At 45.5% G+C, this 17,524-nt stretch overlaps 1 pseudogene; it reads right to left on the bottom strand.

Moving 5' to 3' along the window:
- Positions 1-1,700: 1,700 nt before the first annotated feature.
- Positions 1,701-16,331, bottom strand: LOC136153954 (histone-lysine N-methyltransferase PRDM7-like; annotated as a pseudogene).
- Between the last annotated feature and the right edge of the window lie 1,193 nt (positions 16,332-17,524).

The following is a 17,524-nucleotide window of genomic DNA, read 5'->3' on the forward strand; positions in this document are numbered from 1 at the left end:
GGTTGGACCTGCATTTTGTGCTCTTCCCAGGTCCAAGCAGCTCAGGCGACCAGGTGCTTGGCAAGCGCACTGTCCCAGGTGGGCCGGGTGTCTTAATCACCTCCCTGGTCCCAGCCGCTTGATGTCCCATGTGTGCCAGAAGAGCACTGTGTCAGGTGTGCCATGTGTCTCTTCTGGAGGGGCTGATCTTAGGCTGCCACCCTCCTGGCAGATGTCAACCATCCAGGATCCCAGGAAGATGTGGTTAGCAACTGGGAGCCTGCTCACAGTTTGATGGAGGATGCCGTCTCTGGGGCCAAGATTGCCACTCGCCTTCCAGCTCTGGCTGTCGCCCGCCTGCCTCTCTGCCTCCAGCGGGGTGAGGGGCCAGTCCAGAGGGGCTAGCTAGCTCTCCTTTGCTGTTCGCTCAGTCCTTTGTTCTGTAAGCCTGCCAGGCTGTGCCTTAGGTTAGAGCTTTCATAGGAAAGTTCTCTCTCTCTCTGGCTATCCCACAGTTTGGGTTGCTATCTCACCTTAGTTCCCTCAGATTGTCCTCAGGGCATTCAGGCCCAGTCCTTTCCCCAAGCATGCAACCCATTCTTCTCCTGCTTGCTGTGGCAGATGTGAGTGTCTGGGCTATTTCTCAGCTGGGAGTTGTGGTTAAGGCACGTATTCTGTGGAATTTTCCCCCCTTCCTGGTTATGTTGCCCTCTGCGATTCCAAAACTTCCCACAGACCTGCTAGTGAGAGGGTTTCCTGGTGATTGGAAACTTCTCCTCCTTCACGACTCCCTCCCCAGGATGGGTCTCCTTCCCTAACTCTTCTGTCTCTCTTTTTGTCTGTTATATTTTGTCCTACTTCCTTTCGAAGAGAATGGGCTGCCTTTCTGGGTACCTGGTGTCCTCCGTCAGTGTTCAGAAGTTGTTTTGTGGAAGTTGCTCAGCATTCAAATGATCTTTTGATGAATTTGTGGGGAAGAAAGTGGTCTCCTCTTCCTATTCCTCCACCATCTTAGGGCCGCCCCGCCTCCTACTTTTAAATATTTATTTAATCAGCTGCACTGGGTTTTAGTTGTGGTACACAGGGTCTTCAGTAGTAGCATGTGGGATCTAGTGCCCTGACCAGAGATTGAACCCAGCCCCCCTGTGTTGGGAGCTCAGAGTTTTAACCGCTGGACCAGCAGGGAATGCTGCAGCATCCTCCTTTTTTAAAAATAAAAGTTGTTTATTTTTGACTGTGCTGGGTCTTTGTTGCTATGTGGGCTTTTCTCTGGTTGTAGGGAGTGGGGGCTACTTTCTAGTTTCTGTGCTTGAACTTCTCACTGTGGTGGCTTCTCTTGTTGGGAAGCATGGGCTCTAGGCACTTGGGCTGCAGTAGTTGTGCACAGGCTTAGTTGCTCCACAGCATGTGGGCTCTTCCCAGATCAGGGATTGAACTCATGTCTCCTGCATTGGCAGGCAGATTTTTAACCACTGCAGCACCAAAGAAGTCATTCCCCTCCCTCTTCCTGCCAACCTCCTACTTAAAAAAAAAAAAAAAAAAAAGACTAAAAAAAAACCTGTTTAGTAAATTTTCAGGAGTCTGAGCTCTGAGGTCAGCGTCTGTGGTGTCATTCTCCCAAAGGCATCTTGGCTTCAGATAGTGGTTGGGCTCATGGGTCTGGCGACCAGGGTGGGTCTGGAGGCTGAAAACAGGCTTGACCTCTGATGCTCAGCCCTCACCTACACACCCAGGGTCCCCGAGCCCTGGCAGCCAAGCAGAGCAGTGCCCAGGTGGGGCAGGTACAGCTGCGGGGCCTCTGTGGCCAGAGTGGAGCATGCAGTGGAGTCAGCTGGCTGTCCTGTCACCGTGACTGTTGCTGTCTTGCGTGCCCATGCAGGGCAGTCACAGTGTCAGGTGAGGCCTGGCTGCTGTCATGAGGACAGGATGGGACCTCAGACAGCTCACATCAACACCCCCCCAACTCTGCTTCAGATCATGGCTTTTGGCTGCTGGCATCTCTCTGGCCTGGGAAGGTGTGTAAAGCATCAGCCCCCTTGCTCACGGTCAGCTGAGACCCCAAGCTCTGGGGTCACACACCATCGCTGCCACTGTGCAGTTCGCCCCACTTCTGTGAGTGAGGGCCTGTGCAGGGCTGTGGGTGATGGGGGATTTGGGGGTGTTGTGGGTTGGGCCAGGAGCCAGCTTTTTGAGGGGAGGAGAGGGGAGGGGAGGGGAGGGAGAAGCTTTGACCTGTTCAGGCTTCCAGGGGATTCTAGGCCCTGCTCTGGTGGGAGATGCAGGTGAGAAGCCCCTGCAAGTTTCTGGGTACCCACCATATTTCAGTTGAAACCCCTCTGCCTGCATCACCCCTAACTCTCTCTCACTCGTGTGGCCCCAACCACAAGCCATGGAAGATGGGGAGTTTACATGGCTTCCCTTCCTGTAGGGAAACCAAGCTACAGACAAATGTGTTCCTTTAAGAAAGCATGAAAAAAACGAGAAAGAAAGAAAGAAAAACACACAAATAACAGCAACGGCAATGGCAGGGCTTGCGTTCTCAGCCAGCCTCTGCCAGATTCTGCCTGTGCTTATGCAACAGACCAAAATGCTGGTGCTCCCACCCTGTATCACAGATGAGAATAGAGGCACAGGAGAGGTTGAGCATCTTGCCCATGTCACACAGCTGCTGAGGGCAGGGCTGAGAACTGGACCCCTGTGATTGAATCTGGAGTCCAGATGCTGTGATGACCCTGATGAAGTGGCAAAGACAGAGTAAGGGAGACCAGAATGGCCCAGGCTGAGTGAAGCACACACACATGCACACATACATGTGCACTTGGCCTTCACTTTTGAGGCCACAGAAGTCGGAGGAAAACAGAGGTCAACCAGGAGAGACCAAAAAGTAGAGTCTAGATCTATAAGGAGGAGAGGCCACACTTCCCAGGAAGCCAGAGTTTTCTCTTCCTTGATGAATCTGTCTCAAACCCTAGATTCCTCTCCCTGGACCCTGGAAGATGACTGTCTGGTGACTTAGAACTGAGTTGGCTCCAGAATAATGCCTTCCCAGGGGTTCAGCTACCACTGGACCCCACTGCTGTCAGTAATAAGGGGGGAATGAGTGCATAGTCTGGGCTTCAGATATGTTTGGAGACAAAATTTATTAGAAAAGGAGTACAAAAAACCATGAAGGCAATTGGCACGAATATCTCCAGAACACTTAAGAAACCATCTGCTGTTTATCTACCTCTTCTCCTGTCATGAAAGTGGAAGGTCTATTTAATCAATTAATTCTGTGCTCATCACACTGTTTCTGTAAAATATTTGTTTATGTATTTATTTACATGGCTGCACTGTGTCTTAGTTGCCACATGTGGGAGGTAGTTCCCCAGTCAGGTATTGAACGTGGGTCTGTGCATTGGAGTAGAAGCCACTGGACCACCTGGGAAGTTTCTCCTCATACTTTTGGGGACAGTAATGGGTCATAAACCTGCTCTGAGGCCCCCTTAGAGCTGAAGTGTGGGGTGGCTGCAGTAGTCCTCCTGTGGCTAGGATGTGGTTTATTGGTCATGACTCACTCACACTCCATGGAAACATAGAGCTTATCCCATGTGTGTCCTTTTGTGTTTTGTAAAATTGGATCTCACACTGAACCTTTGCCCACACTCCCCACAAACATAGGGCTTCTCCCCTGTGTGTGTCCTCTGGTGTGTGATGAGACTTGATTTCCATCCGAAGCTTTTCCCACACTCCCCACAAACATAGGATTTCTCCCCTGTATGTGTCCTATGATGCTGACCAAGATTTGACTTCTGATTGAAGCTTTTCCCACACTCTGCACAAACATAGGGCTTCTCTCCTGTGTGTTTCCTCTGGTGTCTGATGAGATGGTTCTTCTGACTGAAGCTTTTCCCACACTCCCCGCACACATAGGGCTTCTCTCCTGTGTGAGTCCTCCTATGCCTGCTTAGGTTGGGTTTAGCGGTGAAGCCTTGCCCACACTCATTGCAAACATAGGGCTTCTCCCCTGTGTGCGTCTTCTCATGTGTGATTATACTTGGCCTATCCTTGGAGCCTTGCCCATGCTGTCCGTACTTGACTCTTACAATCCCTGAGACCCCTGCCCCCATGAATAATTTGCCTGTGTCCTCTGGATTCAGTTTCTGGCTTGTGCTGGGCTCTTCTGCCATTCTCTCATGCACCTCAGAACTCCCCATTTGTTCTTTGGGTGAGTAGGAAGAGGCCATTGAAATCCTCTTCAGCTTTATGCAAAGTTTGGGGCCTTTCAGCAAAGGATGGGGCCTTTCCTTGGCCTCTCGACCCTCTGGTTTGTCACTCGAGCTGTGTGGTTCAGAATATCGCTGCTGCTGAATTTGACTGCCTGGGCAGGGATCCTCTGGTTGGAGGTGGTCTCTTGAAGATGGCCTCAGGAGGATCTGAGAGGGGTGACTGCGTTGGACATGTTGGCTGAGGAATTTCTGACTGGAGAAGGACAGAGAGCAGGAGGCACATGGGTGGATCTTGGGCTTTGGTTCTGCTGAAAGAGGAAGATTTTAGTCAGGTAGCTGGTTTGCCATGGTAAAGCCTGCCCCAGTAATCATCTTAGTGTTGACAATGCACAATTTGTCTCCCATCAAGTGCGTCTTTCCAGTCCACTTTTCCATTCCATTCTTATTCTCTACATCTACAGAAATCCAGGAAGCTTGCATCAAGGGCCTTTTCTACATACCACCCAGACTAGGGACCTTTCAGTAGCATCAGAGGCAGCGTCTCTCCTGATAGAGATGGATATGCAGGGACCTTTCCCTGTGTGTAAGTATATGGAAAGTCATGTCACAGTCATCACAGCTATTTTACCCTACTGAGAGATAGGACTCTTGATGACTTAGGTGGAATCTTCCTGAATGGCTCCCTGTGAGGGGAAAGGGTCTATTGAGTTTGGGGCGCCTGGCCTGGAGCTCTCTGCATATGGGAGGCAGCACAGGGGTGGTTAGAGCAGGTGTGAGCAAAGTTGAATTTGAGGCTCCTTGTTCAAAGAGCAACCTTTCAAAGAAACCACTCTGCAGGAAGTGAGTTTGGGACTGGATGAGACCAAGAGGCCCAGGACCCACTGACTACAGGTCTCTGGCTCCTGCTGCCCCAGTTGGTTCACAAATTGCTCCTTTCTCAGTTTTCTATACATCATAAAATAAAAGACATGTCCTTTCTCAAGCCTCATCAGTATTCATACCTCTTTTATTTCACTCAGTCTTAGTCCACTTAACATGCACTAGGAAGTCCTGCTTAAAAATACATCTCCAACCAAACTCTTCACACCCTCACTCCCATGCATCTTCACCCAGCCCACTCTCCCCTCATGTCTGGCAATGAACTGACCTCTGAGGGGACTCCCTGCTGCTGTCTCCTCCCAAAAATGACCGAAGCGTCATCTTAGCACAGAGAACATGCTGCTTGCAGCTGATAGCCGCATGGTTGTTCTGTGTCACCCAGGAGGACCCCTGGGGCCTGCACGTGGACATGAGCTCTGAGGCTTCCATGTTCCATCCAGCCTCCTTCTCTCCCTTTGTGCTTCCTCTTGCAACCACTGGCATGGCCTCTCTTCCCGGCCCTGAGGCTGCAGCACTGGCTGCTCCCCTGTCTGGAATCCTGGAATCCACAGGTGTTATCTCTACAGAGACCCTGCCCCACTATCATCCATCACACCCCACTCTCTGCTAATGCTGATCCAAGGCACTTTTTCTGCACTGGTTTCCCTCAGAGCACCAGCCCCTGTCTGGTGTGAAGCCCATGCTGCCCCAAGGCAGTGGTTCTGTATGCTTCAGTGCATGGAGCCCTGTCTGTCAGAGTATGAACTCACATGACAAGAAACGAAACAGTAACTGAGTGCAAATCACTGCGTGCATGTCACTTAGAAATACGGAGGAAATGAGGAAGAAACTGGTAAAGGGGAGAGAGCTGGTAGGTGCCAGAAAACTTGCTTTTTGCCTCTAAGCCTTTCAGCAGAAGGTGATGTTACAGATTTTTTGCATGAAATATTAAAAATTAGAACTAATATTTTTAATATAAATATTTTCCTAACAGTCTTATGAAATGAATCAAATTCTGAGGCATTTTAATTGCAACTTGACTGACTTTAGACTGGATTGGACTCTGCTTCAGGATCGGACCAGGATGGGGTGGGGCACCGGAAGAGGGCTGGTGCTCACCTCTCCTGCCCGAGAGCTTGCTCTTCCCCCTGTTGTCCTCTATGATGCCGAGTTCCTTGCCATACTCGTCCCCATACCAGACCAGCAGCTCACAGCCCGGCCTGACCACCTGGCAGGTTCGATAAAAGATCTGCCCATGATACTGCAAGGCCACCAGGTTCTGCTCCTCCTCATCCCGGGCACAGTTCACATACCTGGAGTCAAGGCCGGGAAAGGGAAAGAAACCACAGGTGATGAGACCCGTCCACTGTCAGACCATGCCCAACTTCTTGCCTTCAGGCTCTGAGGCCACCATGGTTCCCACCGCCCCTCATGGGGACCTTCTGTTCACACCTTCAACCTGACTGTGTGAATTCCTATTTCCAGATCCTGTTTCCGGTCCTCTCCCTGGCTGGAATGCTTTTGTCTCCACCTGGACTGACCGTAAGACTGGTGACCTCCAGTTCCTCTAAACTCTAAATTAAGTTCTCTTTCATTCCACAGGACTTGGTACTCCTAGGTTAGCATGCAGCCCTCAGCACTCACCCCAGCCTGCCTTCTCTCCAGAGGCTTTTCTCCAATCTCTCCACCTGTGTCCAGGGTTCTATTCACTTGCCCACTCCCTCCCATGGAAAAATGGAGAGTGCTCTGACATAGCTTGAGACAGTAATAGTTTATTCACTTTCTGCCTGCCCTGATGAAAGGAGAGGCCCTCAGTGAATGGCCATGCTCACAGTCATCCTGCCCCCCATTCCTTCTCAGGCCTCAGGGCCCACTTCTCACTGGAACCGAGCCTGGGGAGGTTGTTGCCCACATGGACTCAAGGTCTCCCATGTTAGGTTATCCTGTTGCTGTGCAATTATTCAAATATAGAAAAATTAAGGTTACTATTCCTAAAATCAATTGGTTAATGTCTGTCTTCAGTATGTTCTCCAAAAGGACATGGGTTGTGTGATCTGCTTCAGTAATGAAGTTCACTGTCTAAACTGGGACACAGAGTGCTTGGTAAGTGTTAATTAAGTGAGTTAAAGTGTCCCTGGTGAATCTAGACTCCTCAAGTTGTTTTCAGGTACCTCGGTTTTGTTGAGCATAGATTTATATTTTAAGAGCACATGCTACATTTTTCTTTCTTTCTTTCTAATGTCTTTTGAAATGAAAGAGCATGATATGGAGGGAAAAGAGGAAAGAAGATGTGAAAGCTATTGAGGGAGACGGGCTGAGAAGGAAAGGGGTGTGGACTTGAGGGAGGAGCGACATCTACAAACTGCAGACTCACTGCACTCACCTCATCCAGTTGGCCAAAGACTTGTCCTTTCCATCCACATACGCATAGCTGTTTCTCCCTTTGATGACCTGAGTGTCAGAAAAGAGATACAAGCTTTCTTCTCTCTTTTATTTTATTTATTTATTTTTTGGTAGGAAGTGGTCGAAGGACTTTCCCTCTGCTGTCATTGGTGCTCTTCAGCCTGCATGGATTCAACTGCCAGTTGGACCACACAGTAAGCTCCTTAATCATCATTTCAAGTCTGAGTCTATTAGCACATTGAAGGCAAGGGCTCCACAAGTGAGGAGTCACTTCTGTATGCCTGTACCACTGTCTCCCGCCTCTCTTCTCATCTTTAGATAGAAGTCCTGTGTGCCTGTACCACTGTCTCCCACCTTCCTCTGATCTTTGGATAGAAGTCCTGTGTTCATGCCCAGTGCACACAGTACACAGGGCTGACTGTGTCATTGCTGACCGTCATTACCATCCATGCCCTTGCATGTAGATATAAGTACCCCCCACCACCACCACACACAAGCGATTAGAGCCAGAGGATAGGGAAAGAGGGCTAGTTCTCACCATCCAGGAGTATCCACTGCAGGAGTCCTCTTCATTGTCTGTGATCTGACCCTCGTAGGGGCCAAAATGCAGGCCCAGCAGCAGATCAGATGCCTCATTCCACACTCCAAGCCCAGCCTTAGGGATGCCCGACTGTCTGATTCTTAACCCAGGGGGCAGAGTGAGGGCTGCACGGTTGGCATGCCCCTTTTCTACCGCAGAGTCCTTTATGAAGGTTGGGGACCCATGGATAGCACAGCTGTCGATGAAGAAGTTCTGACATTCCTCACAATCTGGAGGTGAGAGCAACAGGGATGAGGGAGGTATAGTGATGTTGCTGGTTGTAAAGACCTTCAGAAAGAACTGGGGCATTCACGGCCTTTGGCCTTGATCTTGTACCCCAAGTCATAAAGGAAGGGGATGACTGGGGGACCAAATGGTGAGGTGAGGTTATTGTACCAAGGTCTCATAACCACTTCTCCATGAGTGGGCCAGTGGGGTCACTCACAGAGGTAGTCATCATCCTGGAGCTTGCTGTCCTCTTGGTACACATGGCCCTTTCTCTCTCGCAGATTGTACCTCTTCACTTCAGTCTCCTTTCTTTTGAGTTCTAAGATGGAGAACGGAAGCTAAGCAAGACTGGTGGGGTCTGGAGAGTTAGTCCCTGTTTTATCAAAAAGTGTGAGATCTCCTACTTGTCCATCTATACAGTTTGTTAAAACTTTTTCACATTTATTTTTCAAACTATTACTTTTGTATTTTTATGTTTTAATGATACATTATTTATTTATTGACCATGCTGCATGGCATGTGGGATCTTAGTTCCCTTTCCAGGAATGGAACCCACACCTCCTGCAGTGGAAGTGTGGAGTCATAACCACTTAACCACCAGGAAGTACCTTCTCTATACTTTGTTTCTTCTCCCTTTAACTACAGGTTCAGGAGACTGAGGCTCCACACTGACCACAGATGCCCAGTTCAGTGTTAGCTTCCTGCACTTCCTGTTAGTAAGTTTAACTTACCAAACTTCTTACTTAGGAAATAGTTCACTGACACATCTACTCAGAAAATATATGTTAAGGGCATGACACGTAAGGCATTGAGCAGAGGTCTGTGTATAAATACTAACAAAGCGTGGTCCCTATCATCACAGCTGGATTTATTGAACTACTTGTAGGTGTCAGCCCTTTTGCATTTAATGTAATGCTTCTAAACACTGTATGAGTTATGTGTCCGTATCTTCACTTTACAGATGAGCGATCAGGACCTCAGAAAATGCATAAGATTTTCCCAAGGCCCCAGTGCTAACTTCATGTCTCAGATCAGTCCAGCTTAAACCCACGCTTACCCAAAGTCCACACCCCATACCTAGGCCATACTTATTAGCTTTTCTACAGGGATTGGAGGAACTAATTAGAGGAACTCCCCAAGTTTTCTCTTACCGACTTTGTGTCTGGGGTGCTGTCCAGGGGTCCTTGCTTCTCTGGGAGGGGGCACTGGTTTCTGAGCCTGTTTGGAGCCACTTTCCTTCTGCAATTTTGCTGCTCCCGGCAATTTCTTCAAATGAGATACCTTATTTAATGGTCCCCTGGTTGTTCTCTTCCATGTGAGTAAAAGATAACATGCATTTCTTTAGTTCTTTAGGACTGTATGAAGTGTTTTCACATGCATGGCTTCAGTTAATCCTTTGACAATTCTTGGAAATACCTGGTGGGGAGGGGGATCTGAACACTGGAGTGTAAAAAAGGACCTAAGTGGGTAGTAAATCAAAACTAGAATTCATATCTTAAGATTCTTTCCCTTCCACTTTATGCATAAAAGTGAAAGCAACGCAGGGAGAATAGCTGGAGGTCAGGGAAAGAAGAGGGTAAGGGCTCATAGAGAAATCCGTGAGGTTTTCTATTAATTAGTGGACCTTTGATGGACAAGGAAGTATGGAAAATTACAGAAGGGACAAAACACATCTGGAAAATAAGGTGACAAAGCAGTAAGATTGAGAAGAGAAAAGATGATCTGCAGAAACACATTCAAACAGTAAAGAAAATGAGCTGAAAGTTGCAGGGTGCCATGTCCTAGAGACAATGTTTGGAATTAAGGTAGCTGGCCTCATCAATTCTCCTTGAAGAAGGCTGTACAACTAGCTGGTTCTCCTCAGTTTCCTGGTTCATAAATTGGTATACATGCTAATTTTTAATGTTATAGTGGACATGAAATTTAATAACATTCAACAAATCGTTGTGTGAGCTATTTAATACAGTATAAATGTGAGCATACATCCCTGCCATCAATATATCCCCTCGACTGCTTCTATATTTGAAGTCTAGCTCACAAATACTATCTCCAGTATTCCTTGATGTTCTTATTCCTAGATGAATGTTTAAATGTGGAGTCATTCATTCACAAAACATTCAGAGGGCCCTCAGGGGCTTTGAGCTGGGCCTGGACTTCTGAGAATTAACAGGTATGGGCTACGCTTTCAAAGCTTACAAAACAGGGGCAGGCTAAACAAATGATTCCAAACAAGAGAGTTGTCTAATCAGAGCTCAGAGGAAGGACTTGTTACTTCCTCCTACAAGAATGAGCATTTGAAATCATGTCCAGATGATGAGTTTCTACTCAAAAGCAGGTAACCTATGTGAAGTCCTTCAGTTATTTTCTTATTTGTTGTTTTTGAGTCATAAACCTGAGGCTTGTCAGAGCTGCAAGCTACTTCCTCTTATTGGAGTAGGAGTCTCTGAGGTAGGGATCATGTCACCTTCATCTTGGGCCATCCACTCTACAAACTGCCCAACATGTCCTTAAGCTTCCCTTAGATATCCCTCAGATATCCCTCACTAGCACAGCACAAAAGAACTGAGGTTGAAAACATCTCTCAGATAAATGATATAAAGATGTATAAAGAGACTTTATAAAGCTATGGAAGTTCTAACCAGTTTGTCTTGGGTTTAGAGAAGGTGCTTTGGATTAGATTGTACCACCATACTGTGATCCCACGCATATAATCAAATATTTTTTTTAACCTCAGTTTCTTGATCTATAACGGTGATAGCTATATACCTACTTATAGGTACTGTAGGATTGTTTTAAGGTTTAAGTAAGTTTATTCACATAAAATGCTTAAAGTCTGAAATATTGTGAAAATAATGTAATGATAGAACAGCCTACTATTGTTGCTGTTCTTACTAACTATAAAGATGGTGATGATATCAGACATTGTGCTAAAGATTCAGGACAGGAAGGCAGCAGTCTCCGGGATCTCTGTGTTTTCTCCTATTCTCACCTGTGACTGGACCCATGAGGAGGATTTTTTTGTCAACAGGATTTGGGAAACATTTACCTTCTGGTGTTTACTGTGCTTCCCTCTGAAGGCCATCCTAGAAGGTTTACCTGAAAAATTATGAGAATCAGTGTTTTGGTTGGTAAATGTTTCCAAACTCTGGGCATTCTAATTAAGGACACAGAATTCTGAGCCAGAGAGTGACAAGGACAAGGATTACCAAAGGAGAAATGGAAAGTGATTTCTGTTTCATCAACTCCTATGCTTCCACTGGGAACATTACATAATTTTATTAAAATTAAAAAAATATGAAACTTCATTTGTGCTTCATCTGATGTCCATAAAGTATCTGATAAATTTACTAGACTTTCATGACAAAAATACTCAACAAAGTAGAAATAGAAGGAAGTGATTGCAATATAATAAAGATCATATATGAAAAGTCTATCTCTAACATCATAGTCATCAGTGAAAAGCTGAAAACTTCTAAGATCAAGAAAAAAAGGCAAGGATGCCCATTCTCAACACTTCTATTCAGCATAATATTAGAAGTCTTAGCCAGGGCATTAGATTAGAAAAGGAAACGAAGACTTCCATTTGGAAAGAAAGAAGTAAAATTATGTCTGTTCACAGAGGACATGATTTTATGTGCAGAAAAAATTTTAAATTACACACAAAACCTGCACAGAAAGTTGCATGGTACAAAATCAATATTCAAATATCTTTCCATGCATGAACAACAATCATTCCAAAAAGGAAAATAAGAAAACAACCCTATTTATGTTTTATTTTTTAAAGCTATAGTCAAGAGCTAAATTTAAATTTTTTTTTAAATTATATTTATTTATTGATTTGTGACAGGTCTTTGTTGTGGCATGTAGGATCTAGTTCCCTGACCAGGGATTGAACCCAAGTTCTTTGCACTTGGAGTGTGGAGTCTAAGACACTGGACCACCAGAGAAGTCCTGATAATCTTATTTATAATAGCATCAAAAAGAATGAAATAATTGGGAGTAAACATAAGGAGATGAAAGACTTATACATTGAAAACTACCAAGTATTGTTGAAAGGAATCTGACACAATAGAAAGGTGTCTCACATTTGTGTATTTGGAGATTTAATATTATTAAACTGTTCATACTACCCAAAGCAATTTAAAGATTCAATGCAATTCCTATTAAGATCCCAATGGAATTTTTTTCAGATATGGAAAAATCCATCTTACAGTTAATACAGAATCTCAGAGGACCCCAAATAGGCAAAACAATCTTAGAAAGAAGAGCAAAGCTGGAGGCCTCTGATTTCAGAACATATTACAAAAGTACAGTAACCAAAAAGTGTAGTTTTGGCATAAAGTGCGTGCTTAGTCGCTCAATCATGTTGACTCTTTGCGACCTTTTGGATTGTAGCCCACCAGGCTCCTCTGTCCAGGGGATTTCTCAGGCAAGAATACTGGAGGGGGTTGCCGTTTCCTTCTCCGGGGGATCTTCTTAACTCATTAATTGAACCCACATCTCCTATGTCTCCTGCATTGAAGGCAGACTCTTTACCTGCTGAGCCACTGAGGAAGCCCACTGGCATAAAGACAGACATACCAATCAATGGAACAGAATAGACAGCTAGAAATAAACTCTTGTATACATGGTCTCATGATCTTCATCAAGGGTGTCAAGACAACATGGAAAGTTTAATCCCTGTAACGAATGGCGCTGGGAAAACAAAATATCCATATGCAAAATAATGAAGATCTTAAACCATGAAGAAAAATCAACTCAGAATGGATTAAAGACCTAAATGTAAGACTTGATAAGACTCTTAGAAAAAAAAGGGGGGGGTAAAGCTTCACAACATTGAATCAGCAATGATTTCTTAGATATAATACCAAATGCACAATATTAGTAACAAAGTAAAAATAGACAAAGGAGACTACCTTAATCTTAAAACCTCTGTGCAGCAAAGGACACAGAGTTTAACAGAGGAACAGTAAAACAAAGGAACAGAGTGAAAAAACATCCTACAGAATGGTGGAAAATATTTGTAAAATATTTATCTGATAAGGGGTTAATAAGCATACACCAATATGAAGGCTACCTATAAGCCAGGGAGAGAACCTGATTGACCATGATGGCACCCTGATATCAAACTTCCATGCTCCAGCATTGTAAGAGAACAAATTTCTGTGGTTTAAGCCATGCAGTCTGTTTTGTTATGGCAGCCTGAGCTGACTAACACAGTGGGAGAAGGAATTGAATAGACATTTCTCCAAAGAAGATATGCAAATGACCAACAAACATATTAAAAGATGCTGAAGATTACTAATCAATAGGGAAATACAAATTAAAACCACAGTGGAAATTATCTCATACCTTCTGTGATGGCCAATATGAATAAAAAGACAATAGCAAGTTTGGTAAGGATATGGAGAAATTGGAACCCTTATACACTATTGTTGGAAATGCAAAATCTTTCAAACTTGATAGAAAACAGTATGGAGTTTCCTCAGAAAATTAGAACTGCCATATGATCTAGCAATCCAACTCCAGAATATATTTCCATAAAAATTGAAAGCAAGATCTTGAATAAGTCGTGTGCACATCTATGGTCATTGCCGCATTATTCCCAGTTGGCAAAGATGAGGAAGCAATCTAAATGTTCATTGGTGGATAAGCAGGTAAAGACTATGTATATCTTATATATATATGTATCATATACACATGCACACAATGGAATGTTTTGAAGCCTTAAAATAGAGTTTTGTCATATGCCACATCAAGGATGGGCCTTGATGATGTTATGCTAAGTGAAGTGAACCAATCAAAAAAAGGCAAATATTGCAAGATTCCACTTCTACGAGGTATCTAAATTAATCAAATCCATGGAAACAGAAAATATAATCGTGGTTGCAAAGGTCTGTGAGGAGGAAGAATTGGAGAATTGTTTCTCAATAGGTGTAGGGCTTCAGGCATGCAAGATGAAAAAGTTCTACAGATTTGCTCTAGAGCAATGTGTAGTTAGCAACAGTGTACCATACACTCATAAATTAACAAGGTAAAGATGTGTAGAGGCACAGTGAACCGTGGGTATTATTCCCTGTGAAGGATCTCTCTTCATGTCAAAACCTTTGTTTTTCATGTTTCTTACACTAGTTTTGATAACCTAAGGGAACAGATGGACTTACCTGGTGGCACAGTGGATGAGAATCTGCCTGCCAATGCAGAGGACACAGGTTTGATCGCTGGTCCAGGAAGATTCCACTTTCTGCGGGGCAACTAATCCTGTGTGTCACAACCTACTGAGCCTGAATGTGCTCTGCAACGAGAAGCCAGTCACCACAACCAGAGAAAGCCCTTGCACAGCAACAAAGACTCAGTGCAGCCAAAACTAAATAAATAATTTTTTTAAATCTGGGAGAGCAGAAATCCATAGATGGAGAATCCTAGAACTATCTAAATTGTCTTCTCTACTCTAGGCAGATTAACTCTTCTAAAGTCTCTGAGCAGTGGAAGAGGAAGTGAGCTGCCCACTTCTATTTTATAATGATTGTACTTCATTTTTTATTTACCTGATGCTGTCTCTGGTCAGTGAAATGTCGGAAAGATCAGGGAGAATAAATAGTTCTCTCAAACCCTTTCCGAGAATCAAAACAAAGAATTAGTTTCACCTTAGGGTAAGTGGTGTTATTTTTTAATACATATATAAATAATGTATCTTGACATAATATGTTAATCATTTCCTCTTCTAAGAGATTTAATCCAATAACTGAATTATTATGAGATTAGTATTAGAAATCTCCTTGGTGAATTTATAGCCTAGGGTATGTTTAATTGCCTTTCATTAAGGATGTTCAGCAAAAATAATTCTTTTTACAAAGAATGATAAATTTTAAACATAAAACTTTCTAGAATTACACTGGAAAACCTATACCTTCACCTTCATTCAGGCTTATGTCAATACTCAGCCACAACCACTTCAGAATGACGAAAATTATGTTTTCTTTGCTAATGGCCGAGATGCAGTTGAGACCTAAGCCCAGGCTGGTTTCTTGAAGACAGCTCTAAATCCTTCTGGCCCGTCACCTTACTTCCTTGGTGTCCCTTCTTCGTCAGAATCCTCAGTGTCACCTACTTGGGGTTTGATGACCTGCTTGCAGTGATGCGTGAAAGCTGGTCTTGTGGCTCTGAAACCTGAAAAGAAGCAAGATATATGTTCTAAGAAGGAGGCAAAAAGCACAGAAGAAATGGAAAGTGTCACAAAGTCAGGGAAATCAGTAGGATGGGCTGGAAGAATGTAGAATAAGGCAATAGGTGATGTCTGCACTGCCAGGGTCAACCCCACTTTGGTACAAAACAATAAAAATTTCCTCCAGGTTAGTCTCCACACAAAGGGGAACTGTGAGCAGAAGAAGCCACCTAAGAGAGGGCCAAGTAAACACTAAGGGTGAAGACCTGTTTCATGTTTCCCAGGCTCACAGGCACCCAGCACTTCCTGTTACTTATAGCAATCAGCGTTTTGTAGTTCCTTTTCACATTCTTATATCGGATTTTTTCCCATTCTCCCATCTCTGCCCATTCTTCCTTGGTGAAGTATATGGAAATGTCTTTGAAAGCATCTTTTGCCTAAGGAAAATTGTAGATTCCATCAGTGACTTACTAATATGTGTCAGACCTTAGAGCTGACTTCTCTTCCACCTTTTGTGCAGGGAGTAGCCTGAAGCTACTGGATGGTCTCTGTGAGACAGGGATGAAGACTTTTCTTCCCACCTGTGTCCTGCTTTACTGAACAAACACTGAGCATTTTCCTAACTCTCCCTGGACACAGAGCAGTTGATGATGCTAGTGTTCTGTTTTGTCCCACTCCACCCCACTGTCTCAGACAGGACCAGGCATTCCCATCCTGTGTACAGTCACAGGGAAGTTCACTCAGCTGCCCAGGCAAGCAGTCTGTGGTCCCTCAGGGACCGGCGCCATGTCCTTCCTATAGAGTTGGCTTAGAGCCCAGCTTTGCCACCTCCTCCTGTCACCGTGGGCTTCCGCTCTGTTCTCCCGGCATCTCCCTCAATGCTCTCCTCTGGAGACCTGTTTGGGCTCATGGCCATGGGACTGTCTCAATGCCAAGGTGCTTGTGGAAGAAGAAGATGCTGAGATAGCCCAGACCACTGTCCAGAGCCTGGTCTGTCTTCCTTGGGTGGAGTGTCCAGGACAGGAAGGTGGGGAAAGTCAGAGTGAGGGTGTTGATGGGATGGACGGATCCTGACCAGCTATGACAGGCCAGCCTAATGTGAACTAGATTTGGTTTCTATGGTTCCCCTACAATTCAGCCCCTCTGAGGAAAGGCACTGGGTGGGACGTGTCTGTGAGTGACAGAGGGAGCCCTGAGAAGACCTAGAAGCCACTAACTGCTGGACTGGGGTCAGGCTGAAATCAGGGCTCTGTTCCAGTGCAGGAGAGGGAATATTTCTCCAAGAAGGATTTTGAGGATCTCCGCCTGGGAACTCGGAAAAATCTGGTCATAACATGGGTTCTACGTTTAAGGGATAAGTCGCTCCGCTTGAGGAGAACAGCGACACAGGAGCTGAAGGAACTGGGGGACAGAGGGGACTGGGGATGTTTCGGCTGATGTAGAATGTGCAGGGTTAGAGAACTTGGGATCTTTGAGGCTGAGGAAATCGGAGGTTTCTTATTAAGGGGCTTTAGGACTCTAACAGGCAGGACAGTGGGAGTCTTGAGGAGAAAGAGTTGTAAGAGCTCCCAGGCTGAGGTATTCAGGGTCTCCGAGGTTAAGGAAATGTGGTCTCTCTGCGGGTGCTATTTTGAGGGTGCCTCAGCCTGAGGGGAACTGGGGTTACTCTAGGTATTTGAGGGTCACAACACTAGGGGATTTGGTGTTTCCGGGGGTGAAGGGACTTGTAGTTCCTGAAGCTGACGAGACGCGAGCTCCCTTCAGGTAGGACCCAGGTTCTTCAAAGCTGACGGGGTTTGGGGCCTCTTACCCTGGAATTTGAAGCCGTCAGGGTAAGGGTTTGTGAGGGTTGTGCAGGGTGTGTTCTGGTCAGTCTCCCAGCAGTCCTGTGGTGCTACCAACCCCGGCCCGAGGCTAGTTCAGAGCTCAGTGGAGTGGAGTCTTCCCGCGTCGAGGCGAAGTGAAGGGCGAGCACCCGGCCTGTAGCCTGTCAGGCACAAGCGACCAATCAGCGTTGTGACCGAGGCAGTCCAGCCAATAGGCGCTGAGAGGGTGGAGAGAGAGAAGGAGGCCCCACCCAACTGCTCGGGGATTGGCTGCTCA

Source organism: Muntiacus reevesi, chromosome X, assembly GCF_963930625.1.
Source record: "Muntiacus reevesi chromosome X, mMunRee1.1, whole genome shotgun sequence".
Lineage (NCBI taxonomy): Eukaryota > Metazoa > Chordata > Mammalia > Artiodactyla > Cervidae > Muntiacus > Muntiacus reevesi.